The following is a 22,214-nucleotide window of genomic DNA, read 5'->3' on the forward strand; positions in this document are numbered from 1 at the left end:
CCCATTAAAATATATAGGCACAAGGCACAAGATCCTTTAGAAAAATTCTACCAAGGCCCAATCTTCATTCAGAAGTACTTAATGCCTTTACAAACTGACTGTACATATTTCTAGTGCTGTGAGTAGGCCTTGACAGGTAGTACTCATTCGGTTAATAAAAGTGTTGTGCATTTGCATACCTTCCTCTTATGCATGGGGCAGTCAAAAGGTTAGGCTGCTCTATTATGCTGGATCCACACTGGAATTCAGACTATTCCCTGAAAGATATTTGCACAAAAGTCAAGAGTAGTTAAAAACATAATGGTAGAATTGTTTTTGATTTAGTATCATTTGGTGAGGAATAAAATAATTACTGGTCATTTTAGCACCTTCTTCTGTTTGTGAACACACAAACACTGACAAATACTATATGGTCACCAATTATCAGCAGGAATGGCATGACAGCTAAAGATCAGCTAATGTCTTTGATCCATTAATGACTGCACTAGCCATCCTTCCAAGTTGTTCAAAGACTTCAGGACATTTGTTGTAAGGGGGCCACCGCTATGAGATTCATGTGTCTCTGTAGTCAATGTTAATTGCTGCAAACTTGTTCCAGGCCAGCTCTGATACTTCCTGTACAATAAACAGCTATGTGTTTGATGCAAGGCTGGATGCAAATTTGGCAGTGACCATTGACTAAATCAATGATTGTCTGAGAGAAAAATGTAACCCTGTAATTCTTTTACTAAACTACCCCCCCACACTCACTTTTTCTAAATGTATGTCTTTTAACTAATTTGAAGGGATTTAAATATTATCAGAATTATACCTGAAAAAGTGAAGAGCTGTTGAAGACTATTTTTTGGCAAGAGCTAGCCATACTGATGATTCTGTGCTAAGCATAACAAGTTTGTGGTGGCACCATCAATTTATCATTGGTGCCTTTTTTAAAACTCATCTTCCTTGATATAATTTAGATTGGTTCTGCTTTAATAAAGGCAACTGAAAGCATCTCACTTTAAGACAGAAAGAGAAGTCAGTCAGAGCAGTGCATTTATAAAAGTATGAATGATGCCTTAATGCTTTCTTGGTAGAGTCATAACATAGTCTCATATCTTTTTTTGTTATTAAATCTATAATTAATCATCACTGATACTAAATGTTTGTGACACACACTGACAGAGGAATGATGACAAAACATGTTATTGTTGATATCATAGGAGTTTAACTGTATGATTCTTTAAGACAGAAAGAACACCCTCTTGTTTAAGCTGCTTACCCAATAAGCACAAGTCAAACAAGAATTGTCTCAGTCTCTTCTTTCAAAGAATCCTTTTATTTTTGATGATTAATCCAGTGCTCAATGAAATTCAAGAAATATCCTTGTTCTCATTGTTTAGTGAAAATTACTCTATTTTTTAGACAATCAATAAGCATTAGTAGGTATAGCAACTGACCAGCCAGGCTTCACAACTCTATTTGCATCTCTGAAGCCCTGGAGGACAGAAAAGTCTTTTAATTGGTGATTCAACTTTAGTAGACATGCTTTTAGGAAATGAGGCCTACACTGTTGTCTTCACACCAGGCACACTAGCTCCTGTTGCCATGGCAATCTGCTATAGCATGCTAGGTCCATTGATGTGGAAAACAAGATGGCTTCCTCATTTGTTTAGCCTCAAGGAAAATTGCAAATATTAACAAATCATTAAAAAGCTAACAGACATTCAGAAGATTTGACCTAAATAAACAACATGATTTTAGACTGTTAAAAGCTGCACAGGTTTCAACTTCCTGACGCTTTCTCCAAGTTCTCAGCTTCCGAATGAAAGTTACCAAATTAATCTTAAATATTGAGGTTTTGCTTTTCTCTGTAAGGATTTCACTTTAAAGAGAATTCCTCTGCTTCCATGTTCACAGAAGCTCCCACTAACTGAGATGCACTTAATTTGTTAATCACTTACCAAGAAAGTAAAGATCAAATAATAGCCGCTTCTTTAGAGTCTCACAACAAAGTGAGTCTCTCCTGTCACCTTCCCCAGAGAGCAGTTTCCCTGACAGTAGGAAACTGAATTTCACACGAAATTTGTCTTTGTTCTGGAATGGTCAGCAGATAACACATTGGATCTGTGCAGGGTGAGAGATCTCTGCTGGCCTTAAAAGAACTGACACTTCCCAGAACAAGAGGATGTTGCGGTTGGATTCTGTACTTTGGGGGATCAGAGGGTATTACAGGAAGATTAAAAGCAGGTGAGGAAAAAAAGAGACAAAAGCACCTGTTAAACAATACAAGAAATAAGTAAAAAACATCCGCAAGTGCAGGTACTATGGATATTTTCATGTAAGAGAACCATCAGGTCAATCAAATAATAGACTGTATTGCTTAAAGTTTATATAGTCATATATTCCTGTGGTTTCAGACTCATTGATTGATTGGTAGAGTCCTCATCTCAGAGTTGGCTCCACAGGGAAAGACCCTGAAGGTGGGGAATTTCACAAGTTCTTGAAAGAACCTTTTGAAAAGGACTTGTTTTGGTAATTCAGGCTACATACAAAGTTGTTTACTGGGAGCTTTTAGTACTATCTTGAATTTAAATAATAAAAGAAACTAATTATCAGTGAGGAACTGGAGAGAAAACAAATGGATAACTTTACGACTCCGTTAATTGAAAACTATCAGTGACAGAAACAAGTATGCATGTGCAATGTACACTTCATACGTTTAGCACAGAAATAAAGGAACTACATTTATATGCCTCTCTTCTTTTCATTTTTTAAATCTTGACTTTTTTTTTGTTATGAACCAGAGATATCTGAGATGGAATTGCCTATGCTTACTTCCAAAACAGCTTAAGTTCATGAACTATGGAAAATACTGAGTTTTAGGGTGGTCTGTTTCATTTTATATCAAGGGAGGACAAGATGAGCCACTTCTCCATATGAGCACAATTACACTCACTCTACCTTAAATTAAGCTAATACCAATGCATTTCTTTATGAGCCATGAAATATATGAGCACCTTTCGACTGTCTCTACATCTGGACACTCCTTTGTCCCACTCTGCACCCTCAAAACCACAAGTTTGGGACGTGCAACTATTGTGATTCAAGTGTGTTTCCCAAAGAACTTTGTCTACCTATGTCCTTAGACCAGCACGGCTACAACCTACATCTGCGTAAGCGTGTTTCGGTGGACACAGACTATTTTTATTGCTGCAGTGAGGGAAGGGAGGGGGATGAGTGACACTTTGTAACTCATAATAGTAGGCTTTCTTCAAGAGCTCCAAGAACCTTGTCTGGCAACACTGTTGCATTTGTGCTTCTCCATATATATACTGAATTAAACAAATGAATTACCAATTGTCTCTATTCTCCTTCCTATACCAACCAACTCTTTTAGTTCAAACTTCCTTAAATGAAAACTGTAAAATGTAGTACGTCATATTTCTGCATTAGTCATATTTTCATGCAGGTCAGGGAAGCAGTTTTCAGTAAACGTTTTCATGTTATCAGTCTAGAGTTTTAGACAATACTCATTTCTCAAGTTCAGCTGTGTAGTGATTATGATTAGCATTGTGATTTCACCTAGTTTAACACTGGAGGTGTAAAATAGCTCGTATGTTTTGTGCAGCACCCCGTCAATATCTGTCCTTGATATTAAGGAGATTTCTGATAGGAATAGAAGTGGATTCAAAACAAATTTTTGATATTCTAACATTTGTGTGAGCATCTAGCTACATCAAAACCTTTTGGTCTGCAAATATGGAGCTGGGAATCTTAGGGGTACAGGCTTTTAATGAGATTTATATTATTTCCAGTTTTGACTGAATAAAGCATCTTGAAAACAGCCTGTCTTTAGGTACTTTGGCATTTGCTTCTAGTCTTGAAGTGCAGAAGTGCATGCACTTTAAAAATAATAGCAAATAACCACCTGCACATTTTGAATTACAACAATTTGGTTCAGGTTCAACACTGAACAGAAGCTTTGGGTGCCTTATTATTTTATCTGAAATGGTTTGCCTACCACAATGGCACTGAACTCACACCTGCTTAAAACTGTTGAGGGGACAATAATATTATATGAATTTGTTCACTTAAAGATGTGGCTTCCAACCAGCTAAGTGCTTGGTGCCAGAGTTTGTAATCATAATTTAAGGGTAGTTGTTGAAGGGAGAGAGGATATAGTTTAAGAAAGAGAAGGAAAGAGAACTAGAAAAGGAAAATGGATAAAGGAGATTTTGATTGGCAAAGAGCTGAGCAGAGGAAACTGAGAAACTGAAAATGAAAGGGTAGTAGTACAGAACCATGATGGAAGAGGGAATTACATGATAGGGAATGTTCAATGAAGATCATTCCATTATGCAAACTATGTCTTCACTTGCATCTTATTAGGAACTTCCTTTTAAAGATGGAATAATTACAGAGTGGTTGGCACTACATGACTTTGTAAATTCTCCCTTGTAGGTAATCACCTTTTGTACTCTGGTACAATAGTAGAGCAACTCCTTTTTCCTGTGAATTCCTCAACATTTGTTTCTTCATTTCTGAATTCATTCAGGGTGTTAGAAGGTCTTACAGTAGAAGGAAGTGGGTGGCTGAAATTCTCAGAATCCCATTATTTGATACATGCCAAACAGAAGGAGAATGCAATACTACCAGTACTTGATCTAGCTACCTCTCTTCCCTTTGGGTTGGTAGTTTCTATATCCCTTCTTGTATTTGCAATTGCTTTTCTTATATTTTGTAACATTTAATGGACACTGGGTTTCCACAAAAATGAGTTAATTTTATATTGCAACAAGCATTCAAATATTCCTTTGCTTGCTAGAGTGTGGAAGAGGTGAATCATGGGAATTTGAATTCTTTGGCTACGTCCAAATGAGTGTAGACATTTGGTTCCCCAGGGACAATAACAGTAGGACACCTTGTGCCACTGCTAGTTGTTCCTGGTCATCCATGCCCTGTGCCCTCTGGCACATGGCAGGTTAGGTAGGGGAGTCTGAGGCCAGTACAGTTGCATGTGCAGGAGAAACTGCAGTTGCATTGCTTCTGCAACGTGGAGCCTGGCTGGCAGCTAGAGTGTGACTCCAGCTGATCAGGCTCTGGTTTTGGGTGGCACACATTGTCCCCATATATGCCACTCTACTTCTTTTCTGTGCGGGTTTTTTTAATGCCTGAATATCCAGTGATCAAACCCCACCCATGCTGCAAGGTAGTAGCATGGGAAATGCCTGAATGTGCAGTATGTAGCACTACAGACAGGTCTGCAGCAGTACATATTGCATAACCACACTCGTCTAAATGCAGCCTTTGGGTGCATCCCGGAAGTGGAAATGTGTATTTCCCTAGGGACAAATAACAGTGACACATATTTGTGTGGCTGCAAGTTGTCCCCAGGCATGCTCCTGCATATGTGCTCTGGTGCAAAGCTAATTGCCCTATCTGGGGCTGGGGAGGTTATGGCCAGCACCTGGGATGTCCCCAGAAACCTTGCCTAGGGAACTGGGGGCCTCTGTGCACAGCCTGGCTGGCAGGTAAAGCATGGCTCTGGCCAGTCAGGCTCTGGTTTCAGGTGGCACAATCTGCTGCCACATGCACCACACCACTATTTTGGGGTGCACTGCTTTTAGATACCGAGATTTGCCAGTATCAGATTTTGCCACTGTGCTACAAATATGCAACATGACCAATGGATTAACATGAGCTGTGTGCATTTTGTGGAGTCTCAAAAGACTCTGAGGCACCACAAACTCCATGTTCCTGCTTGTGGGGATCCAGCTTTTTTGTTTCTTTTAATACCAGAGAGCAAAAAGACTGGGATTAAGAGAGAAAGAGAGAGAGACAGAGAGAGACAGAGTTTTCCCTCTCAGTAACTCATGTTTTCCCTGCAGTGAGGAAAATGAGTTATGCACACAAGTGTGCAAAGTTCATCACACCCAAAACAAGTGAGGGTGGGGAAGGAACGACTGTATTTTAAATAACCAGGAAGTCACTTCTCACAGAAGTAGCCTGAAAGTTGTAACTGTGAACTACTTGGAAGTCCTTATTCTGACTTAAGAATGAGGAGAAGCAGGTAAAGTGGGTGTGAGTCAATAGCACCATTGCCTTAAAATCATCCATGCAGGATCCATATTCTATTCAAAGCCAGGTTAAATGGAGCATTGCTTCTGCACAAGTCCTTTTTCTCCCATGTGTATTAGGAAGTTATTACCCTTTATTATGTCCACAAGCAGCTGCTTCCTCTGAGTGCATTTCACTTCTTGTCTAGGGAGTTAAATCCTTTTTATTATCTCAGGCAGGGCACTTAGTAGCAACCAGTTAATGCTGGAAAACACTTTTCATTATGACCTCCATGCTTTCACATGTTTGTAACTTTGTGATATGAGTGCTGTTGCTCTGAAATTGTACTGATCAGGTCTTTCCCAAGCTGATTTTTTTTTAATTTAAAGTTTGGACAAAAAACATAATATAGGTCAACAATATTTGAGCTGGTGGGGGGAAAATACACGTTTCTCTTTATCTTCAAAAATAACCTTATGACTTTTTTCCCTTTAAATTCATGATGTGGAGATTCAAAAGGTGCACTTTGGAATGAAAGTAACCTCAGCTGAGGAGCAGTTCTCAGATTGCATAATACTTTAGTATAGGACTGTCCAGCTTATAAATGGCCAGAGGCCGCATGCTCCATGGACCATGCCAGTGTGAGCTGTTGGCACTGGATTGCTTTGGATCCAGATACTTTGGATCATGCAAAACCCTCAGACCAGCCATGACTTCTCCATTCGATAATTGGCAAATTTTATTGATACACAGTGATAACAGATAAGAATAATATAAACAATTCTATATCTACCAGTCCCAGGGTTCAAAGAGTCAAGGTACGTCTGGCCAGCGCACAAGCTTCACTCTGAGGTTCTTTCTTGAATGTCAGTTGTTAACAGTCTGGAGGTCGGAGGCTGAGACACGCCCTCCCCGGCCCCCAAGTGCTGTGGGTGAGATGGGCTGGTGGTGTGCCCTCTGTCCATGGTGGTCTTGGGTTCCCCTTTTGTATTCTTTCTCTCCTCTAATGATTCTTCATCTTTTGGCATCCCTGATTGGTCTCCCTGTGGTCGATTTCTCCTGTCAGTATATTCCCTTGTTTCACAAGCTCATCACATGCACACACCCTAATTTGGTTTTTTCTGGCATCCTCCTAATCTGGTCCATTTACCAAAACCAGAAATCCCTAGGGCTATGCTCTTGGGCACTGTGACCTGGCTCCAATGCTGCAGAGTCCTTTATCTCTGTTATGTTACGTTGTGGTACATGTCTTCAGTTTTCCAACCTGTGTGTCTGCTTGCCTGTGTCAGACACAGTAGACCTTGAAGGAGACTGTCACAAACAGGATTTTCAAAATCAATTAACCCTTATCATTGCCCTGGACATTGTTCTAATACATATCTACTTTACCTACAAGCCAATTCTCAAAAGCAAACATCCAACTACCATTTTCTAGATATGATGAGCCACAGGTCCCCCCTGCTGCACCAGATGTGGGGAAGCCTCTCCCACCTCTGCTGTACCACGTGTAGATGCCCCAACCCCACCCTGAGCTCCCTGGTTCCAGGCTCTCCTGTTGCAGTGTGTTGTGCAAGCACTGCAGGCCACAGGGTCTTCTGTCACCCTGCTGTGGTCTGTCTTGAACCATGCTGTGTCTCACTGCTCCGTGTGATGTGAGCAAAAAGTAGAAGCTAAAAGGGGGAGCGGGGACTGCAGAGACCTCAACTGTTGCTGCCATACCTGGCATGATGATGGGAACAGTGGCCAAGCGAGGGCTACATATTAATTTGTTACTAAACCTGGGAGCTGCAAAGGAGCCCAGGGGCTACAAATAACCTCCTGTGGACTGCATATAGCTGGAAGGTCACCAATTGGAGAGCCATGCTTAAAGTAACATTCTAGAGAAATAATATATGTAGGGACCTGTTTCAGTCACAGAGAGACAAAGGTTTTTTTGCATCCCATTTGCAACACACAGAGCTGATTTTGTGGGCATATCATGGTGGCCCCACTCCTCGGCATTGATTGGTGGATAGACCCTGTTGGGGAAGAAGGGACAAGGGGACAGCTGCCATTGTGATTGCTGGCTGCCCTTCATGCCACACCGCCCCTTGGCACTGATTGGCAGAGAGGCCCTGGGGTGGAGGAGGGATGAGGGGGCAGCTGCCATCTTGTCTAGATACCCAGCCGCCACTGGGGAGCCAGCAATTTATTTTTAAGTTTTTTTGTTGACTTCATGGATTTTCTAGACAGTCCTGGATTTCATAGTTTCTGAAAAATCAGCAAACCCACAAAAATTAAGTAGGTCCCTAAATACATGATGCAGTAATTAAGCAGTGCATTGCAAATCAACAGAAAAGAGGACAAAATGATAGTTGGGCATTTCCTAACTTGTGAGTGAATAAACTTGCAGCTTTCATTTTTCTTTTGAATAATTTTTTCCTTGAATTCATATTACTGAATTTTGCTCACATGATCTCATTTTCTAAATTATTTCTCTTTATTCCCCCTTATAATCAGTATGTATACTGATTGTGAACTCATTTCTAGGGTTGGAAGGAAAAATTATCTAGGCTTTGTATTCTATGTTGAGTTAATTAAGCCTGATGTGCATCAAAGATTTCCCATAGACTTTTAGGATCATAGGAAAATAAGGCTGGAAGGGAACTCACAAGGTCATCTAGTTCACCCCTGTACAGGATTATCCATGACTAAACCATCCCAGCAAAATATTTGTCCAGTCTGCTCCACAAATTTGCCAGAGATGGATATTCCACAGTGTCTCTAGATAGTCTGTTCCAATGCCTGACCATTTTTATAATCAGAAAGTTCCTCTTAATCTCTATTCTAAATTTTTTGGTCTGTAGTTTGAGTCCATTCCTCCTAGACCTGCCCCCTATGAGCACAGAGAAAAAGCTTAATTCCATCCTCTCTATCTTCTACAATGTTATGCTGGCTAAGCATGTTGATTGGGATTTGGGTAACTTTGCAAAATGGAGACAAGAAAAAGGAAGAAAAAAAAAGAAAGTAAGTTTTACAAGCATGCGCCAAAAGGCAAATCCTTTGTAGGTAGTCACTGATTCATTTTGCATTAGTACCAGTATTAACTAATTCAAAGGGTCAAGGAGATATCTGGAAATCAGTAGCATCTATTGCAGAAGACTGGTCAAACACAGACATATTTTGAAAAGAAGATGATGTAAACAGACTATCTGGGAAAGAAAAAGGCAATAAGAAATGGTAGCTGAGAAACACTAGCTCCTACCTTATTTTGGGATATTTGTACATCCTGTCATAAGTTCTGCCTTTTTTCAGCTTTTGGAGCTCTAATTTTACCTTTTTTATACTCATCTAAATTCTCTATCTTGCACCCATTCTTCCAGTGTAAAATAAGCAAATAAAGAAAACCTTACGGAAACAACTTTTTCACCGCACTGTTTTCCTTCTTGTTCATAATGAAATCCAGCATGTATTTTCTTGTGTGTCTTTATCTTGTTATATGAAGTTCTAATAGATTTTTTTGTCTCCTCATTGTTGACTGTTTTAATGGAAAACTTGATGTATTTAGCATTTTAGGTGTTAATGGATACTGTATTGTTCCATGTTTGCAATGTGGTCCTGTCATGCTGAGATGTAGGCAGCCAAGTCTGAGGTCACTGATGAATCAAGGTGCTGATTGGGTACTGACTAAGGATGAGCGAGCAGAATTCAGGGACTAGCTAGGTCAGGAAGCTAGGAGGTCAATATGAGAGCAGGGACTAGGAGCGAGTCAATTGGAAAGCCAAGAAGTCAAGCAGAGAGTGGAGTCAGAGAGCAGGCTGAAGAGAACAGCAAAGCAGTCTTGGATCAGATTGAATCCTGTTGCTCAGAGAATTGATAGGGTTGGGGAGAGTGGAAGGTCAGATGAGTTGGGGGAAGGTCAGGCCCTTTTTCAAGACTTAAGGCCAGCCTTGCCCTGCCTGGGTGTCAGCTGAGGGATGGTAGACCTGGATGAGTAATTGTGTTGGCCAGCTGAGATCCCTGGTTTAAGGCCAGGCATGGCCTGACAGGTCCACAGAAGGGCACAGAAGGGAGCGATTCAAATGGTCAGTGTACCCACCTGGTTTTGAACATCTGGTCAAATGCTATGCATCCCTGGATATTTGGGGTTGTCCGCCCATCTGTCCCTGTGATCCTGACGAGTTGATATCGTTGACCCAAATCGTCTCTCCCCAATCTCACCTGCCACGACTTCAATCTTATCTCAGTGGTAGGGGTTGACTATCGGCACTTCTTGTGCAGGGGACCGCAGGATGACAATCTTCTGTGAGGCTCCACCTCCCCTCTACCGTGCCCTTACACCCCACCTTGCTGAATGTTGACGGTCTTCGGCCACGTCCCTCCGATAGTTGGGGCTTGGCGCCCTTTTCTTAGTATGCTACATGAGTCTGGCTAAAGGCTCCTCCCTTCTCCCCCTTCCTCCTAACAGCTGACTGCCCTTGCCCAGGTTGAAACCTGTCTGGGCTTTATACCTCACAACCCCTCCAAAAATGGGTAACAAAAAAAAAAGGAAAACACAAAGTATATCACTGGCAGAGAAACATCAGTGACCAAGGGATGCCCTTTGCCCCCTTATATGCCTATTCCTGCAGCCTGCCCTATTGCCACCGGCTGCAGCCTCTAAGGCCCTTGACCAGTTGAGACTCGGTTTGGGGTCAGCCTGCTGTATTCTCGGTGGATCCCCTCGGCGCGTCTCCCCCACGGCTCCTGGAAAGGCAACTCTATATGGTCATTGCCCGTCTTCTGTTGCCCTTCTTGCATCTGGTGCCCTTCAGCGTCTGCTAGGGGTACCTCCTTGGGGCTGTCCGAGCCCTCTGGGATCCCACCTGATCCAGCAATCTGGCTTCTGCCGCCTCTTCTGATCCTTTGTGGGCAACTCCAGGTCTCAATGCTCTCCAGCCCTCTTCTGCGTCCACATCTCGGCTCTGCCTCCTCGCCTCCTGCCTCGTTGCCGGCAGCGACCTCCTCCTTCAAGGTCTCGCTCTCTCCACTGGGGCTGCAAGCTGCAAACCCCCGCACTCCTCCACTCCAAGGGGACTCCAAGAGTGCTTCCCCCTCCGGTTCTGCTTGCTTCTGCTGGTCTCTCCCCTCTCTGCTCACACATGGATCCTTTTAACTCCCCTGACCGGCTCCTGCAGCTGCTGCCATCATCTGGCCGCAACTTTATAAAAACGTGGCTAACAAGCCGCTCGGGTCCCGCTGCCACTTCCTGTTTCATTGCGGTTCTAGCTAAAGGTAAGAACCTTTCTGTTTGCTTCTCTTTTTTTCCTTTTCTTTCTCCGCCCTGTTCCTGCTCCCTGGGTTCCCCCTGGGCTCCCTGGGGTTTTCCCCTTGGTTGTTCCCTGGGACAGCCAGAAATGTTGCTTTTTTTTTTTTTTAAATAGCTTATAGTAATTATTTATTTTCTGGAAGACTTTGCTTCTGTGGACAATTTTGGAGCAAATATTAAATATTTGGGGAAAGGGACACGTGTCTTTATTAGAACTAGAACAATTTCATGCAGCCTTTAGGGCACCAAGATAGTTTTTCTAGCCAGTTTTGTTCAATATAACATTTTGAGCAGATTATAGCAAGTGGTGAAAACTAGTGTAGTTCACGCTCCACACTTAGGGCTCATATAGGTGCTACAGTACTATAGAGAACAAAAAGAAATAATATGAAGAGTTGCTAAATGAGATCTAAAACAGGCTGTTCCTGTCCAGAGTCTGCAGTATTAAAGGGAAAATAAACTATGCACATTTTTAATCTGGCAACAATTTGGCAAGGACACTGGAATCCTTGTCTCTAGCAGAGCATTCAAAAACATTTTAAAGTAAACACAGTCAGCAGTTAAGGAGCTACAGACTAAAGTAGATTTACAGTACTAAGCAAAAGCCAACAAAATGCTGTTAATCCCTGGTTATTGTTAAACACTTTATGCCTACTATTAAATTGCAATGACCAAAGGAAGTCATCTTAGTTTTGCAGATCATTATCAACTGGGTCTTAATTTTAAAACCTTAGGTAATATAGAACTTGTGTGTTTTATTCACATTACAAAAATATTTGCTATTTGCCGAGCAAAGTATTTAAATAAAAAGATCTCTTTTTTGTCTCATCTCTGAAACGGGGCAAACTGGAAGGGAGAATATTGTTCCTGTAAGGCCTTACTGGTTTTACATTTTACATTCCTCAGACTTGAAGATTAGCATTGCCATTGATGAAAGACTGATTTTGACCTGTCTCTGCCATTAAAGGTTTAAGAATAGGCTTTTCAAAATCCTGGAAACACAATCTTTTTGATTTCAGTGTAACTTGCCATCCTTAATTGCTTATGTGCTCCTGGAAATCCAACCCTCAGAATATTAGTGTGAGACTTTCCCTTTCACCAGTTCCTCTGTCAAAATCTCCCATCATTTTTGAAGCTACGTATTCACTAAATAATATGTAAATCCCTTCTGTTCACATAAACACCATGCACTGTGGAACCAAGTAAACTTGTAGCATATTTCAGATCTCTACTCTGCAAATTGACAACTAGAAAATGAAACATACAAAGCTTGTAATCACAAAACTCCCATGAACATCTTCTAACTGCATTACATCCTTTCTCATAAATAGTAGATAATACCTGTGACAAGATTAGTAGATACTATATGGGACCCATCATGCCAAGATTTAAAACCCTGGCTCAGGCAGTTGGAGGTCCAACAGCTACCAGCTATTAAGCTTGTCATTTCCCCAGGAAATACCTGCTGGTGTATGAAGGGTAATTGCTAGTAGGCAGATATGTCCCCAGAGAATGAAGATATAAAACCAGCAGGAAGGGACTGAACTGTTCTTGCTGGGAGCCAGTGGAAGCTATGGTGGGTGTGTATCTTAATGGATGATCTTAATGCATGTTGAGCTGCAGGAAGCTGGAGTCCTTCTGTTTCAGTTTTAACCATGGTTGACACACCTATTATTTTGTGCTAGAGTGATGCATGCAAACTCCTTTTCTTCCCTGGAGGAACTTGTCACAGCAGCTGGCTTATCATATGCCCACATGCATGCACACTCACACATGTAAGCACACACTCACACATGTAAGCACACACTCTGAAACAATTAGGAACATTTTGATATTTTAGTTGGTTTAATTGGTTTTGCTTATAGAGATCTTGAGTTATCATTACTGTTGCTTTATATTTGCAAGACTTTTCCCTTTGTTGCATTCCTACCAATCACCCCTTCCACAAATGAAGCCAATCACTTTGTTTGTGGCTCAATTTAACTATATGTAAATTTGGCATAACAAGAAATTCCTTTCCTGGGATTTGAAAAAATCACTGTTAAGCTGATGCCTAAGACTGGAGGAGGCTAAACTCAATAGAGAACTCTAAACTTCCTTGGGCGCCTGGAACTGCTGTAATCTGAGCACTTTGGTGCCTCACTCCTCCCTACACCTGATAGAGATCCAGGTATGAGGCACTGAGTTGCCAATTAAGTATATATATGGTGTGTCTACACATGAATTTAAGCATGCTTAAATTTAATGCACATTAAGCTAATGTGTATTAAGCACTTTTTGGCAGGTGTCTAAATTAACTTTACTAAAACATTGCTCAAGCCCTGCCAAGTGCCTCTGTGGCCATCAGGGGAGGCTCCAGCCTCCAGACACATGGCAACCAACACTTGGCAACCATACTGAAGGCAGAGCCAGCTGCCAACACTTGGCAGCCATCTTGAAAGCACAGCTTCTGCACTGGGACCTCTGGACTGATATTTCTTGTGTCACACCAAGAATATGGCAGAGACACAGGCAGCATGTGCCTGCTCTGCTCCTGCCACAGCTGCACTTCCCAGCTCTGGCTACCTCCATTCCTGGCCCTGGCACCCTTGCACATGTTTGCAATAAAACTTTTATTCCCTTCACAACCCCTACATCCATTCCCCACACCTCTTCCCTCAGCCAACAGAGCCCCCTCCCCCCCGAAACACAGAACCCCTTCACAACCCTCCCCACCTGCCAACAATAAACAACTCTCCTCCAAAACTGAAAACTATATGCATTAGTGTCAGTCTTTCTCTGAGTGCTGGAGTGAGGGGGCTGTGTGGTGGGGACACCCAAGGCACAGAGCACGGTAGCAGGCAGCCAGCACCCTGGCCGTGGACAGCTCCCCCATGGGTCCTGGGTCTGTGGTGCATGGCAAGGGCTCTTGTGGGTGGGAGGTGGTGGAAGCTCTCCTTCGAGGTCCAGGTAGGGGCTTACTGCAGGGAGGGTAGGATACAGGGTCCCTCTGGGGACCTGGATGTGGAGTCCACTGGCCAGCCCTGGACTCTGGCTGGCCAGTTGCTGCTGGAGTGCTGCTGCTCCAGGGTCTCCAACCAGGCCCAGTGCTCCTGCTATGCCTGGTCCCGTGCCTCCTCCCGGGTGATCTCCTGGGTGATGTCTTCCTCCTGCCAGGCCAGGCCCTGCATCTCATGTGCATGCTGCCATGCCTGCTCCTGTGCCACCCAGTTCTCCACAGCTGCCACTAGCTAATTGAGCAGGAGGGTCCAGTCCCTTGTGTGCCTCTCTGGGTGGCTCCAGTGGCAGGTGGCAGTGACTCTGATGAGGCACTCCTGCAGAGCCCTAAAGCCTCTCCCCCACATCCAGATGTTGGCTGTGCAGAGGAAAGAGACAGAAGGATTTTTGTTTGAGTTTGCAACATTGCAGAAATTAGATGCTGTGCACCAGATAGGAGGTCAATTGTGCACAGGTGCCTAGGGACCATGGCCAGCTGTCCAGGCAGGGATGGGCCCAGGCAGATGTTGACTGAGCCCCCTGGCCCTGCACACTCCCTTGGGGCTGGTAGGCCACTGGATGCTGGCCACAGACAGCTTGCTTCCCCTGCCTCCTTCCCAGGCTGGAACAAGCCAGGCTGCTGGAAGCACCTGCTGCCACAGCTTGAGACCCCACTCCCCACCAATCTCTGCAGGCCAGCTGCTCTGCCATGCTGTTGCCCAACCCATGGCACCCTGGCTTGGGGCACATGGGGCTCCCAGACAACTAGGGTGAGGGGATGGCTGTGTCCCTGCCTTCCCTGCTAGGGGCCTCTCTGGGGAGGTGCCCTGGGGCCATCCCCCCATGCTGTTACTGTTCCCTGAGCATGCTGTTGCTACATGTGCCACAGGTGTTGTGTGATGAACTGTTTGTTCAGGCAGAGGGCTGCCTGAGCCACTATGCCCTGCTACTGCTGATCCTGCTGGTGCCCCGGGCACCTGGTTTGAGACCCTGAGCTATGATGGTGTGGGGGACAAATCTGGGCTGCCCCACAACCTCCCCCACCACCTGTAGGGCTAAACAGTGGGGGGCTACACACCTGCACCCCACTGATGAAGACAACATCACTGCCAACATCAACACCTTCCTTATCATGTGAGAGACCTGTGCCTGCCCAGCTGCGGGGACATGGCTGATCAATGACATTTTGATTTGTGTCCTACCTCTCTGTATGATGTGCAGGTGGGAGAACCTGTGGACAGGGGAGTATGGGTGGGCTGGGCAAGGAGTGGGGGCCCTCCCTCAGTGCAGGACTTACCATGTATCTGGGGCTGTTGAGGCTGGTGGCTTGGCATGGGGCTCCCTGTCAGTGATGGTGTCTGACTGCACCTGCTGCCCATGGCCTGTGGTGCTTGGCAGACTGGTGCTTGGCCAGGGACCACCCCCAGGGAGGAGCAGGTAGCTGGCAATGGGGTGGCTGGCCGCTCCTTGTGGCGGGGTTTGGGACTGGGCTGAAGGTGAGGTAGCTGCTAGGCAGGGCTCTGCAAGCTGCCAGGGAGGTGGGCAGGCTAAGGTGATGAAGATCCGAGTTCCCTTCCACTGGTGATGTGTCACCAAAGGTACCAAGGCAGGGGACAGGTGACGGCAGGTTGTCCCTACTGGTGGTTCTCACAGGGGTGTGGCTTGTCTCCCAGGGTGGCAAAATGTGGGTTAGCTCCTGCATGAAGGGCATGGTCTTTTGGGCACAATTAGAGTGACAGTTGAAGTCAGTCCTGGCCACCCATTGTGCCTGCAAGACCTTGGCCTTCATGCCACTAGACATTGGCCAAGCCCCTGAGTGCCACAAGGTTGTACACATCTTCCCGGATCCAGCTGGGGGCCTGGGCACTCAGCATGAGAGTGGGCATGCAGGCAGAGCCAGGGCTTAATGGAGACAATGTTCTGGACATGCTCCTTATGATGGCTCTCTGGGCCCCCTGCATAGCTGTCCCTGCAATGCCAACCCTGCATGGCTGCCAGCCACACTCTGGACAGGGGCATGGCCAGGGACCTGGAACTGCATGGCAGAGGTACTTCACAGTGCCTATAAAGAGACATGGTTGCAGTTAAACAGGAGCAGGGAGCAGGTGCTGGCCCTGCTGTGATAGAGAGCAGGCCCAGCAGTCCTGGGTTGAATCTCAGGGCTGGGCAACCGATGCAGCAGGCTGCAGCTCTTTGTAACACTCACCTGTGGCCAAGGAGCAGCTCTGTTTGGGGGACCGGATGGGCAGAAGCTGCCTGGGTCCTGGTGGACTCCTACAGAGAGCACTGGCTCCCTCAGGCTCCCTGTGCCACGTGTCTGAAGGCAAAAAATGGCTGTAGGCTTTTATAGCCTGCAGTTAAGGGCTACCAGAGAACAGCCTAACCCTGGATGAGGAGAGGTAGACAGGATGAGGAGAGGAGGACCACTGGGGCTGGGCTCTGGCTAGCACCCTAGGGGCTGGGCAGACCCAGCACTGATGTCAGAGTTAATGTGCATTAATATGTCTACATGTGTTTTAATGTGCTTTAACTAATCACATCTAAATTTGCTATTTGCTTTATGCAGGTGTCATATTTAGGCAGTATTAGCCTAAAATCACCATTTTAAAGGTGCATTAAGGGCACACACATGTAGACATGTGCCCTTAATGCACCTTAAATCGGGCTAATGTGCATTAAATGCCCACATGCAGACATGCCCACAGAGAATGTATAAACCAGGATTGGGCTCTTCACAAAACGAACTCAAGGTGCTCTTTTGAAACAGGACTGGTGATGCCCTTGGTACCATTCACCTTTTATACAGTAATTCCATGGAGACAGCCCTCAACTGGGAAGTGAAAGTGGAGAGAGAAGTGACTATTTTCACCCAATCTGGCCACACAAAGCAACCTATAGTTGTGACCAAACACAAGTGCATGGCTGCAAACAGTTTAAAAAATGGCTAACTGAGTGAAAATCTGATCCCTCACCCTATGGTCTACTTGCGGGACAGCTCCCACCTGGGTAAGGTTTGTTTCTTTTAACTCCCCACTTTTCACATTTGAATATAGGCTGGGGAACACCCTTTCTGCCAACACAGTGGCAGAAATGGATCTTGGAGTCATTGTTGACTCCAGGATGAATGTGAGCCACCAATGTGAGGAAGTGGTCAGTAAGGCTAACCACACCTTGTTGTGCATCTACACATGCATAACAAGCAAGTCCATGGAGGTGATCCTTTCCCTCTATGTGGCACTGGTCAGGCCACAATTGGAGTACTGCATCCAGTTCTGGGCACCGCACATTGAGAGGGTCCAGAGGAGTGCCACTCTCATGGTTCAGGGTCAGTGGGGCAGGCCCTATGAAGAGATGCTAAAGGGTCTGAACCTATTTAGCCTCCACAAGAGAAGGCTGATAGGGGATCTGGTGACTGTTTGCAAACTCACCAAGGGGACCAGCAAGAATTGAGGGAGGCTCTGTTCCCCTGGGCACCACCCAGGGTTACTAGGAATAACGGCCACAAATTGTTAGAGAGAAGGTTCAGGCTGGACATCAGGAGACATTACTTTACAGTTAGAGCTGCCAGGCTCCAGAATGGGCTCCCAAGTGAGATGGTACTCTCTCCTACCTTGGGGGTCTTCAAGAGGAGGCTGGACAGATATTGATCTATTTAGATCCCTTCTAACCCTAAGCACTATGACACTATGATACTATGATATGCTGCAGGGTGGGGCGAAATACACACTCTCTTATTACCTCATCCCTGTCCCATCACTCCCCTCCCCTCTCAAACTGTTCCTCAGGATGCTATCCTTTTATTCCAGATCAATTTTTTCTCTGAAGAAGAATTTGGCATTTAATCTTTCAAGTCTTATATTGGATTTGTCATGAGAATAGTTGAAGGGAAAGATGATACTAGTGCATGAGATGAGGACTGCTTTCCTTCATTTCATGATGCCAACCCCAGTAAAGGACTTTTTATGAAGCTAATATTGGAGCATGATCTGCTTCACTGCCCAGTCCTCTTTCTCTGTAATGGAGTAGACTTTGTTCCTGAGGAACAGTTTGTGGCTTATGCAGAGCTTTAGGTATTCCTGTCTAATGATCTTCTGGAACAAGATAGTTTCTAACCTAATAGCATGAGTTTAGAGAATGGGCAAGGTCTGGATAGTAGAAAATAGGCCTGTATCATATGTGGGCCTTGGTGATCTTAATTAGAGATGTCAGTACAGTGGGATATTTTCAGGCTGACTTCCTGAAGTCAATCAGTTAGAAGAGTTACAGTTCAGGACAACAAGTACCAGTATCACATTAATTCCAAGAGCTATTTTACTTGCTTCTTAGAGATCACAGTGAGTTCTTATTTATGAGGCCATATCAATCCTTCACCTATGTATACCCCCATGTGCTGCTTCTACTTGAAGCTTTATGTAGTCTTAACAGTTAATCCAACTTTTCTAGGGATTTGAGACGTGACACTCCTTACTTCACATGGTCCTCCCACTTCCAGCTATGACTAATGATTTCATGTCACAGCTACTCTGGAGAGTTGCTTTAGGGCTAGAGGACACTGTCCATTAACCGTTGGAAAATGTGATGGTTCTATGAGGCACTTTTCCATGTACTCTGGAGGTATGGGGTCTGGGGTAGGGGGGTGGGCAGTGTTTTAATTAGAGTGGGTCCAAAAGCCTATTTAATTAAAGAGCTGCAGCATCTCATGTATCAGTGTCCCCATGCTTCAAAATGGCGGCAGAGGTGCTTGAACTAAACTGCTTATTCAACAAGCTTTAGATAAATCACCTCTGCCACCATTTTGAAGCACAGGAGCACTGATAGATGAGATGCAGGAGGCTGCTGGAGTGTGGTAATTACCTAGCTCCAGTAGACTCAATAAATTGAGTCTGCCCCAATGTGCTGTAATTACAACAGATAGGAGCAGTCTCTGTGCTCACATTCAGGCACCCATGGAGACCAAATGGCCTAGCTTGGAACTAATATAGGCCATGCAGACAGAAAAATACTTTTTTTCCTAAGACTATAGAGTGAATGAGAGCTAGAGTGTAGAGATTCTACCAAATGATTCAATAGCTCATTGACTTGAGTCATAGGTTACACATGAAGCTTTGAGACTCCAGTGACTGATTTTTCAAAAGCCAGTACAGAATCATGTGATACCATCCCAAATTACTAGCATGATTAGGTTTCTTAAATCACTAAATAATTCTTCAGCAACCCCAAGCTCTTATATGCTTTGGATTCTGTCTTTCCTTCTTATCTTTCTGGGAAGAGGTGGAGGTATTTCTCTCACACATTGTCTTGAAAATGATGGGAAGATGAGCTTGCCCCAACAGAGCTGTAAAAATAGTGGTGAAATCAACTACTAGCTGTAGAGGTTAGACCTGTTTTAGTGAGAGATTGTTCACAGAGATTTGACCTTTACAGATGGTTTTAGTGGCTGAAGTACTGGCTACTTAAAGACCTAGCTTTGGTTCCAAAAGTAAATGACTATGAATAAGCCCTCTGGATTGAAAAAAACATTGATGCAGTGCATAATGTTTTTTATTTTATTTATCAAGCTTTCCATGAGCTGTATTTCTTTGGCCATCATCCCTTTCAGAAACATTTACTCTGCAGCTAATAATAAATAGCTGGGTAAACTGTTCAAGAAACTCTGGAACTTGCCTTGGGTTCTATTCAGAGCCAGCATCTGTGCACATTTTCTGTGCACATGTATGCAGGGTAGATCACTCTTTCAGAAGCAAACTGATCACATTTTTCAAAAGCACATTTGTCAAACACTTTTCAATATTCCTGAATAACTTGTGGATAGAGAAATGGACTCCTCCTTCATTTAGAACTTATGGTACGGGACAGAAACAACACCTTGTGCTTAAAGTGAGCAATCAAACTGACTTTAACTTCATGACTGTGGTATTATTTATAATAAAATTAGTTTTTTAAAATAAAGATTAGTTCATGAACAAACCATAGGCTAAAGTTTTTGACTATTTATTCATCAAGCAATTGATAATGAAGAATAAATTCATACATTCATAAGTCATTTAAGGATAATCCATAACTTAAAAAAGAGAGAGAAATCAAAGGAAAAACTATTCATAATGAATAATTGGATCAACTATACCTAGGATGTTCTTCTCTTCCTCAAGATCTTAGGCCACTGGGATAATCTGGAGTATTACCCATCTTAATTTACCACATTTTTCCTCATGTATTTGTTTTTAGAGATTAGATAAAATATTCCCACCCTGATTTTCTAATTAAAACCAATACAAAAAACTTGCCAGTAATAGTTCAAAAACATTGTTGTTACTCTGTAGGAGCAAAATGTCTATGAACAATATGCTATCACAGTGGGGGCCAACCGTTTTGGCACATGCATCACAAATTAGCCCCACACCCTCTCTGAGTGCCACTCTGATCCATCTCCCAAACTCAGTCTGCTGCTCTGCTTTCTGCTTCTTGCCATGTGCTTTCTGACCTCTGTTTTTTGCTCCCTGCTCTATCTACAACTGTATTACCTGTCCTCTCTCCCCAAGTTGCCACGTACCACATACAGAGGCAACCTGTACTTTTTGTGGCACCCTTGCTGCAGATTGGCCCCTGTGATGTATTTTGTTTTTAAGCATAGCCTGAGCTCATTTGGGCATAAGGAGGCATAAAGAGGATCAATGGATTGAAGTTGCAGGAAAGTAGGTTTACACTGGAATCAGGAAAATAACTTCTTCACTGTTAGAACAGTGAGGTCCTGAAGTAGACTGCCTATGGAAGTTGTGGGATCTTCATGATTGGGAGTGTTCATGAAGAGGTTGGACAAGCATTGGTCATGGATGATCTGGGAGGCCTATGTTCTACTATGTGTATTTCCCATGCTTCTGGGCTTTGCTGATTGCCACATGGGACACTTTCCCTTCAGGGGTTTTTATTTGCGGTGGGGGAGGAGTGGGGTTTCATCTTCCTAAAAGCACTGGGTGTTGGCTGCAGCCAACGCAGGGGTTTTTTATGGGCTGTCTCATTGCTTCTGCTGGGATTTAAACACAGAGGTTCCTGGCTAGAGGATTCTGCTCCTCCACTTAGGGACAGACCAATCACCATATTTGGGGTCAAAAAGAAATTTTACCCAATGGTCAGACTGATATGTACTGGCAGGGTTTTTGTCCTCCTCAGTAGTGGGAGGCATGGCCCTCTTCGTTGGATCTCTTGATCATATTGTAGCAGATTTTGCAGCAGCAGGACACTGGTTACCATGGTCCCCCTGCTTTATCTGTGACAAATTGTGGTTGTGTCATGGTTGACTATGTAGTTGCACTAGTAAGTTAGGGTGAAGTTACATGTTACACCTAGATCATACTAAAAGCACTTAAAAGGTGACTGTCTGCATGTTAAAGTTTGTTAACATATGCTAAGTGCCCTCTGAGATGCTCTAAGTTATGCCATTTCAGGGGTGCGCTACCTAGCTCATGTTAGAATAACTTCAGTCTACTCCACAGATATAAAACGAGTAATTTGCAGTTCTCCCGAATCCCAGGATGCACTTTTCCCCTCCCCCCCCAGCAGAGATAGAGCCTAAGTGTCTTGGCTCCTAGCCACATCCTTGGTCGCCACTAGTAGTAAGTCAGAGCTGTTCAGGCAAGAAATAGTATTACCCTTTAGTGTGTGACTGCTCAAAACACATTTTATCTCTAATACCATTTAATGTTTTATAGATTTAGCATGCTGTAAATGTAATATATAACTCCACCTTTAGATAATGGATTTGTATAGGATGGTTTGGATAGCAATGATTCTACCTCAGACAGGAGTTGGATTAAATGACCTCTGGAGGTCTCTTTCATGATAATCTCTCTATGATTATCATGAAATTAAGCTCTAAGAAGTAGGGCTGTGCAAAGCCTTGGTCGCTGATTCGATT

The sequence above is a fragment of the Crocodylus siamensis genome, chromosome 1 (assembly GCF_052110815.1).
Source record: "Crocodylus siamensis isolate JL-2025a chromosome 1, ASM5211081v1, whole genome shotgun sequence".
Classification (NCBI taxonomy): domain Eukaryota; kingdom Metazoa; phylum Chordata; order Crocodylia; family Crocodylidae; genus Crocodylus; species Crocodylus siamensis.